The sequence below is a fragment of the Panthera pardus genome, unplaced genomic scaffold (assembly GCF_024362965.1).
Source record: "Panthera pardus isolate Hobbes unplaced genomic scaffold, ASM2436296v1 HiC_scaffold_27, whole genome shotgun sequence".
NCBI classification, from domain to species: Eukaryota; Metazoa; Chordata; class Mammalia; order Carnivora; family Felidae; genus Panthera; species Panthera pardus.
In genome coordinates this window covers 49,368,422-49,378,229 of record NW_026526843.1, presented here as the reverse complement: position 1 = coordinate 49,378,229, position 9,808 = coordinate 49,368,422, and the positions used below count along the sequence as shown (strand labels likewise).

General features: G+C 40.1%; 1 pseudogene; it reads left to right on the top strand.

Moving 5' to 3' along the window:
* Positions 1–2,041: 2,041 nt before the first annotated feature.
* Positions 2,042–8,037, top strand: LOC128773777 (60S ribosomal protein L35-like; annotated as a pseudogene).
* The last annotated feature ends 1,771 nt before the right edge of the window (positions 8,038–9,808 follow it).

Here is a 9,808-nt window from a genome sequence, read left to right as displayed (position 1 = left end):
GGTGTGGTTCTATACCATCCTCTGTGTCTCAGGCACGATTGCTTCCTCCTCCCACCCTCCAAGTCAAGGAGCAAAATGCACCCCCCCCATTGGACACCCACTTCAGATATCTCCACTGGTGCCCCAAATGAATATTGACAATGGGGAAAAATTGAATGACTTTTAGGTGGACGCAGGTGAAACATATTTGATGTTTAAACTAATTTAAGTTTATTGGACCTGTCTTTAAAGTTATGGACAAAGGTCAAATAAGCTCATGTTATCTCTGTTGCAATTTGTTAATGATAGTTAATTTTGTCTGTCTCAAAGTTTTCATGGGTAATTGTTAAGATAGCTTCCAAGGTCCTTGGTAACCTGAAACTTTCCAAATAGGCTGGAATGCTAAAGCTTTGATTATTGAACATAGGTTTGTGTTTCCAAATTCTTATTGCTGAGAAATTAAGGCTATTCGGACCTATTGGAAAACATGCTTTGTACTTAGTTGGTTCATGAATTTACCATCTAAAAAAATTCTGATGTAAATACCTCTCAATTGGTTACTAAGTCTTCAATTGGAGACTAAAGTTTCCTAAGAGTTAAAGTTCTGCTAAATGTACTTAAGACTGATGAAAATAAAGAAAGCAACTCTGTATGTAGGAAAATAGGAGGTATATAAGAAAGATATAAGGAATGGAAATACAGTTTCGTTGAGGGTAGAAGAAGGTAATTTTGTCCTAAATGAGACAGGTTATTTGGAAAGAAAAGGCTTTGGGACAAAATTTAGAAGCAAAAGAAAGTTGTAGAAGGTTGAGATGAATGGAATCTTAAAAGTACACTAGTATAAGGTTGAAATCCTGCTTTTTTCTCTGCTCAAATGACAGTTTTCTTGACTGTTGAACTCCTCTTGATAAGACAATGCAAACAAAGGTTTATCCTCCGGGAAAATCAAAGTTTTAGGTGTCATCTCTATCAGGTCTTTGATTACTTAGTTAAAACTTCTGAATGTTAAAGGAGCTAGGTTTTGATAACAACTGTATAATGCTATACATTCACCTTTGGGATCTTTTATTGCCACTTTGGTTGAATACATAAAATTGTAAGATTTTTAATGATCTGTAATCCTATTTAGGATGCACTTATGACTTATGGGGTTTTAACAAACTTCTCAGGATTTAAATGGTAAATGAAGTCTTTCTGACCAATTAGGTCCTTTTATTTGGGATGTTAAGTTATTTGGAAAAGCTGTCATACGATAGTAAACCTTAGATTGTATTGCACAGGTAAATGTTGTAACTGCCTGAATATATGCAATTCCTAAAATTTTAATGTTTTGATATAAGGTCATCACTTAATATTCTGATTACTTGAGATGTTATGTGTCACAGAAATAACTGAATTTCTTTGTCAATTGCATCATAATGAACTCTCATCAGATCTTTAACGATGTCTATTTCTGAGATTTTGTCATTTATAATTGTTCTTATTCTCTCACAAAATGTGTTTCGTCTTCAAAGAGATTTATAAAAAGGACTTTGGGGACAAATACAGATATTTGACATCTTTACAATTAATACTAAAATGGGTAAGAATTTCCAGAACTAAAAAGCTGCATTCAAATTGAACAAGAATTAGGAACATGGGATTAAATGAACTGAGGAAGATTATAGTTTTGTGATTCTTGTTGAAAATATTGCTGGTTCCCTAATGTTTCCTCTTCCAGATTAAGGTAACTTTCTCTTAAGATATCGATGACATACAAAAATGTCATAAAGTATGCATTTGTAAACTGAAGCATTTATCTTTTCTCTCTACATTATTCCCCTGAAATTCAAAACTCTCAATGAGTATTCTTTCTTTCGTGGCAATTACAATTATTTGCATAAATTCAATAAGAATCTATTCATCTTGTAACAGGTGACCATTGGAAATACCGGTTATTTTACCAAGGCTTTGACTGGAATGTCATATTTGAGGATGACATTCATAGACTCAGATATGACCAGACAGCTTTAAGGAATTAGGGTTGGCTTTATAAAACGTGGAGCCATAAAGCCTCTTGGAAATGTTGGCTTGGTGCCTTGCTTACAGAGTTCCCAGCAGCCTCACCAGGTAAGTAAAGGAGGTCACTTCCTGGCAGGTGCAGGAACCTCACGATATCTTGGGGACCTCATGAAGAGGAATTTGCCCAATTCTACAAGTATTGCAGGCCTTTCTGATGGCAAATATTTGCTTTGGCTTCTGGCCTGGAGAGGCTACTAAAAGTTCAACCCAGAGATTCCTTATAAAAGGTTCCAGCAAAGCAAACTTTAAAAGATCTTCATGATCAATCGCTATTCCTACTGAGCTTATATAAATAATTAGGCCAGATTTGTTAAGACTGGATTTGTTCTACAAATACATTGGTCTCAATTTGTCTATCTCTGGAAAGAGGGGTTTTAGAGAGAACAACTATGTTTCAACAATGAACTGTTATGATTGTTAAATTCTAGTTATGATTGCCTTTAAATGTTTGTCGTTTGCCTAAACTAGATACTTGAGGTAAACGTCAGAAAATTGTCACAGTATTTCATGTATAGGCAATCTTCTGTGCTTGTTATTCTATGGGGATAATAATAAGACCCCACGGGCATATGATTATTTAAACAACTGGAAAACAGGATGGATCTTTAAATATGCAAACCATATCTTCCCTAAACCTGATCTGACAGTTCCCAGAAACCCGCCCCTTTCGAAGACTTGGAGGTGGACTTTACAGACATACAACCAAATAGAGGATTCAGTTTCAGGTATCACCCCATGCGTCCATAACTCCAGAGTTAAGAAGGCCAACTCAGAGTAACCCTCAACCTGGCAAAGTGATCCAGATCCATTCAACCCGCTTAAACTGATCTTCAAAAAGACACTGGCCCCTGAGATCTCCAGCCCTGCTCCACACCCCGGAAGCTGGCTGGCCTGCACATAGCAGAAGCTTGAGGATTCAACATATGGACCGAGCCCAGGGATTTGGATGCAACTCTGCCAGCCCTTGTCCTTTACTGGTGTCATAGCCTGGATCTTACTTCTTGTGCTTGGGCTGATAGAGACTGCACCAACAAGCTGGACATGGGACAAAAGATGCATGCCGGGTCTCACATACCTCCTCTGGATGGGAGGATTATTAAGTATTGCCTGTATATTATGATAACCTCTTTCACCCTCACAACTGCCGCTTACCCACTTTTTCCCCAGGATTGTTATATGACAATAAGGGGTGTCAAGGGCATTCCGTGCCTTCACCTCCCTCCACAAAGATTGCTACAAGGGAAAACACCCACTCTCCGTCAGTAACCCGGTGCCTCAAGGACTAAGTTTTGGACCATAGGGATAACCCAAAATGTCAGGAACCCATGTCACAACAAGGGCCTCCAGAGAGAGAAGCGAGCTTGCTACACTTACCTTCCTCAATGGGGGATCTCAGATGGGGGAGGGATGCAAGACAGGCCCTTCAAAAGGGTATAAAGGATACCCAGGACAGGGTGATATAAGCCATAAATGCGACCACTCCCCTGGTAGCCTGCCAGGGTTTGAGCCTTTCAGCCCTGAATCAGATGCTTACCAATTCCCCATTCCAGCATTGGGCCAACACTACTCTATAAGTCCTTCATAAAATAGATAATCACACCCAAACCTGCTGGATATGCTTGACCCTCAGCCAAAGGGCTTACTTAGCCACTCCTATCCCTTTGACCTGGGAAGGTCCTGAAAATCTCAAAACCAACACCTCTGTCTTAATTGGACCACTGGCCACTGGTATTCATCTCACAAATGCCAACAATCTAATCTGTACAGTCCCTGAAGGTATGAACAGTACCTCCCTATGCAGAAGCAATATAACCTTAAAGAGGAATACAACCCTATGTTCAATCTCTGGGGTGTTCTATCTGTGTTCTAATTTGGCCTACCGATGCTTAGAAGCCAACTGGACTCAGACATGTTATTTCATCTTCCTAGCCCCAGAGATATCCATGTACACTGAATATCAGTTGCTAATAGACTTTAGTCCCAAGTCCTGCACTAGACTGGCAATTCTGCTACCCATTCTGATAGGAGCAGGAATTGTGACAGGAATAGGAACTGGAATGGGGGATAGTATAGGTTCATCCATAGGACTATACCATAGACTATCTCAAGAGCTAAATTAAGACATGAAATGGGTGGCAGATTCTCTGGTAACCTTACAAAGCCAAATAAACTCTCTGGCAGCAGTGACCCTCCAAAATAGGCGAGGCCTTGACTTCCCCACTTCAGAAAAAGGAGGGACTTGCATCTTTCTGGGGGAGAAATGTTGCTATTTCATGGAACAGTCAGGAATAGTTACAACTAAGTTTAAGGAACTCAAGGAAAGAATTTGACATAGACAACAGGTAAGTATCAACCAGTGGAAAGGATGGGATCTCATGGATTGGGCATCCTGGCTTTCTGACCTGGCGGGGTTCCCTCCTGTACATAATTTTACTTGTATCCATAGGCCCCTGTATGCTGAATGCCATGGTACGTTTTATTGAAAACACTCTTGCTTGCCAAGCTACAGCATGTATCTTAGCCTTCCAAGAGTACCAACCTGTAAAACTGAAAGGTGATGCCTACTAAAAGTTTTTTTTAAAGGCATCAAAGGAGGGACTGTTGGAGAAGTGCATAAAGTACCCCAAAGATGGCTGATGGGGCTAAAACAAACTCTGGTCTCTAGCTTAGAGACCCCTCCTCTGGTTTCTTCTTCCTTTGTTTGCTGTGAGCGCGAAAACCGCCACAGATACGGAGGCTGTTGGCTATAAATTACTCTCCCCACTTGCATTCCATGCTCAGACCTTTGGAGAAACAGTCTCCTCTGAGCCCCCCGGTGTTAAATAAATCTCCAATCCACCAAGATCTCCAAGTGCCACTTGGTCTTTCCGCCAGCGTACCAGCCTCGTTCCATAACACAGACACAAACTTAGGAGTATAGGGAGAAAATTATTTTTCCTCCCTTCCACAATTAAGAAATTGAAGTCAAATTGTCTATTGATGATATTTATAAATTGCCAAAATCAGATATGTTATTTGACCAAACCATCAATTTTAACACACCCAATCTTTCATGGCTTGTGAGTCTAAAGTTCTGATATTCGAGTTTCCACTTTCACATAAGGACTTGTTTTTTTATTCTTTCCTTTGGCTATAGTTGAGTCACTCCTATTTGCATAGAACACAGTGCTAGACATTAGAGTATCAATAAAAGGAATAGAAGACCATTCTTCTAGTGTTATAGAACCAGTCTGGATCGCTGGCAGAGAAACCAAGAGGCACTCAGAGATCTTGGTGGATCAGAGTTTTATTTACATCGATGGACTCAAAGGAGACAGTTTCTCCATATTTCTGAGCCCCAAGTACAAGTGCGAGGGGTAATTTATGGTTTTGTCTTGTCTGCATTCATGGCAATTTGGCACGTGCGGCAAGCAGAGCAGGAAGAACTCAGGAAGAGGAGTCTCTAGGCAGGGACTGGAATTCTCTTGTTAGCCCTGCTGGCCGTCTTATGGTATAACTTTGTTTTTCCAACACTAGGAACTTAAAAGCCAGTTGGAGAGTCAAAAGGAAAACACATAACAAAATCTAGCATTTATTGAGCACTTACTATACTGAAATTAAAAGCTATTCATTCATTATCTTATTTTATCCTAACAACCTTCTGAGGTGGGTACTAACTGATGTGGGAAACAAAAGTAAATGAAAAATTAAATTTCCTTACTGTCTACAGCTCATTGACAAGTGCTTGAAACAGGCAAAGTGACATTCCTCTAGGAATTAAGCTGCCTCAATGATGACGACTTTGCTAAGGGCAAAAGACAATCTTAGCTTAACATTATCCTGACCTCCAGGATCCTGTACGTCTCCTTTAAGATATAAAAATTCCTTTGGAAACTTCCTTTATCTCTACCCACCAAGATATATGTTAGCAATCATCCTCCAAGAATATGGCACACTGATATACATCTGAAGGGTCTCATGGTTGAGTTTTTGCTAAACAGTAATAAATGATCTTTTCCTAACAATAGCTAGCCCCCTCAGAATCCTGGAAACCTTGTTTCCAAAGTACCTTGGAGGCTTACACCATCCCTAAACCCCTCTTAACTTGAAGGTATATAATCAGTCACCCTTCACCACCCTAGTGCAGCTCTTTCTGCCCACGGGTCCCGTCCCCATGCTTTAAAAAAAACACCTTTGTGCACCGACAATGTCTTAAGAATTCTTTCTTTGCTGTCAGCTCCAAACCCTAACACTTAAAACCACATCACTAATGACTTACATTTATTGAGGTCTTATCAAGTGTTTTACGCATATTCTATACTTTTCACAATGATCCTGTGAGGTTCTGATAATTAGTTGGCCCTACTTTATTAAGGGGGAGGGGAACTGAGTCATGGAGAATGTAGGCAATTTGCTCAAGTTCACAATGCCAGTAAGTGGTGGAACAGAGAGTTTAAACCCAAGTATTTTGGCTCCAAAGCCTGGACTCTTTACTATTATCCCAGTTTTACAAATGAGGACACTGAGGCTTAGAAAGAAAAAAAATGATCTACCCAAGACTATGTGGCTAGTAAATGAGAACCGGGGTTTTGTTTGACTCTATGGCTCACGCTCTTAGCTTTTGAGTTATACTGCTTCATAAAGCAAAAAGCTAACAATTTAAACAATTAAGTAATGTCACATGGCATGGTGCGATGGTGACAAGTTTAGCAGAAGAATTTCTAGATTTTGTCTTCCTTTTGAGGAAAGAAGCTTTTGTTATTTGCATTGTTCGTATTTTCCTTGTTGGATTTGCTTTCATACTTTAAATTTTTTCAACAATAAGGACAAAGTTAGTTAGTTAAAAAGTTAGTTAAAAACTCAGACCCTTCAATGTTATAGGCTAGTTGCCTTGCTTCCCTGATGATATGGACATGATCAATTTTTTTGTGTTCCATTTGCGGTATTATTGACAGTTATTGAAAAAAGAAAACTCTTTGTGCAGATGCATTATTTGGCCTTAAATTGGCTTCATGGGTGACCATGGCCTTTGAACAATTAACCACCTTGATAACAAAAGCCTTTCCAGACTATTGATGCTAACATCTCCAGTGCCTCCAAATTAATCTTTTCTTTAGCATTTAAGGATAGAAGCTTTTTGTATTTATTTTTGCATAAGAGATTCCACATTCAGTTGATATTGTATCTTTCTTTGGTTAATCAATTTTGCCATTCTCCTCCAAACAAAAATGTAAATAAGCAAACCCACATTAAACACAGCCAAAAAAGATGTTAGGCCATGAAGGACACTTGGGTGGCTCAGGTGGTTGAACATCTGACTCTTGATTTCAGCTCAGGTCATGATCACAGTGTCATGGGATTGAGTCCCATATCAGGCTCCTCACTGAGCATGGAACCTGCTTGGGATTCTCTCTCTCCCTCTGCTCTTCTCCCCACCTTGCTTTCTCTCTCTGCCTCTCTAAAAAAATAAATTAAAAATTAAAATAAAAGAAGTTAGGCCATGACAGATGAAGAGCATTTATATCTACGGAAATGGTGGCTGTGGTGGCTGTAGGGTGTGTGTGGATGTACATGTGGCAGTGGGAAGTACAATTAAGAAGCAAAAAACACTTTTCCTCAGAGCAGGTGGTGGTGGCTTGTGCAACCACCAAAGGTGGCAAAGGTTAGAATTTGAGGTCTTTCTTGAAAAAAGGAGGAGCTGCTGTAACAGCTAGACAACCTAAAGTTGGAGTTGAACCAGCTTTATGTCACTAAAGTGACAGTATGGTATCCAAGTTCTCCAAGATCCAAATTGTTTGCAAATCCATTGTCTGCATTCACACTATTATTAACCAGACCCAGAAAGCGAACCTCAGAAAGTTCTACAAGGGCAAGAAATACAAGATTCTGGGTCTTCAGACCAAGAAAACACATGCCATGGATTACCATCTTAGCAAGCATGAGAAGAAGCTGAAGACCAAGAAGCATCAGCAGAAGGAACAGTTGTATCCACTGCAAAAGTTTGTGGTCAAGCCCTGAGCATCATAGCATCAATAAGCACAATCAAACTGGAAAAAAAAGAAGTAAAAAATAAGTGAAATGGCACAGTAAATAAGGATGGAAAAGTCTTGTTGTTGTTTCGTTTGTTACAGTTCTTCTCTATCCATGTTCTGTCCAATCTGGAGATTCCCTTGTAGAGGAGGCACTGTGTTTCTCCGTTCACCAGTGCTATGGGAAGCAAAAGATTTGACGAATGGTATTCTAATTGGACATCAAACCAAGACAGTGCTTGCTTTCCAACCCGGAAGAGAAGGTTTTTTTTTTTCAATATATGAAATTTATTGTCAAAATGGTTTCCATACAACACCCAGTGCTCATCCCAAAAGGTGCCCTCCTCAATACCCATCACCCACCCTCCCCTCCCTCCCACGCCCCATCAAACCTCAGTTTGTTCTCGGTTTTTAACAGTCTCTTATGCTATGGCTCTCTCCCACTCTAACCTCTTTTTTTTTTTCCTTCCCCTCCCCCATGGGTTTCTGTTCAGTTTCTCAGGATCCATGTAAGAGTGAAAACATATGGTATCTGTCTTTCTCTGTATGGCTTATTTCACTTACCATCACACTCTCCAGTTCCATCCACGTTGCTACAAAGGGCCATATTTTGTTCTTTCTCATTACCCTGTAGTACTCCATTGTGTATATAAACCACAATTTCTTTATCCATTCATCAGTTGATGGACATTTAGGCTCTTTCCATAATTTGGCTATTGTTGAGAGTGCTGCTATAAACATTGGGGTACGAGTGCCCCTATGCATCAGTACTCCTGTATCCTTTGGGTAAATTGCTAGCAGTGCTATTGCTGGGTCATAGGGTAGGTCTATTTTTAATTTTCTGAGGAACCTCCACACTGTTTTCCAGAGTGGTTGCATCAATTTGCATTCCCACCAACAGTGCAAGAGGGTTCCCGTTTCTCCACATCCTCGCCAGCATCTATAGTCTCCTGATTTGTTCATTTTGGCCACTCTGACTGGCGTGAGGTGATATCTGAGTGGGGATTTGATTTGTATTTCCCTGATAAGGAGCGACGTTGAGCATCTTTTCATGTGACTGTTGGCCATCCGGATGTCTTTTTAGAGAAGCGTCTGTTCATGTTTTCTGCCCATTTCTTCACTGGGTTGTTTTTCCGGTGTGGAGTTTGGTGAGCTCTTTATAGATTTTGGATACTAGCCCTTTGTCCGATATGTCATTTGCAAATATCTTTTCCTATTCTGTTGGTTGCCTTTTAGTTTTGTTGGTTGTTTCCTTTGCTGTGCAGAAGCTTTTTATCTTCATAAGGTCCCAGTAATTCATTTTTGCTTTTAATTCCCTTGCCTTTGGGGATGTGTGGAGTAAGAGATTGCTACGGCTGAAGTCAGAGAGGTCTTTTCCTGCTTTCTCCTCTAGGGTTTTGATGGTTTCCTGTCTCAAATTCAGGTCCTTTATCCATTTTGAGTTTCTTTTTGTGAATGGTGTGAGAGAGTGGCCTAGTTTCAACCTTCTGCATGTTGCTGTCCAGCTCTCCCAGCACCATTTGTTAAAGAGACTGTCTTTTTTCCATTGGATGTTCTTTCCTGCTTTGTCAAAGATGAGTTGGCCACACGTTTGTGGGTCTAGTTCTGGGGTTTATATTCTATTCCATTGGTTTATGTGTCTGTTTTTGTGCCAATACCATGCTGTCTTGATGATGACAGCTTTGGAGTAGAGGCTAAAGTCTGGGATTGTGATGCCTCCTGCTTTGGTCTTCTTCTTCAAAATTACTTTGGCTAGCCGT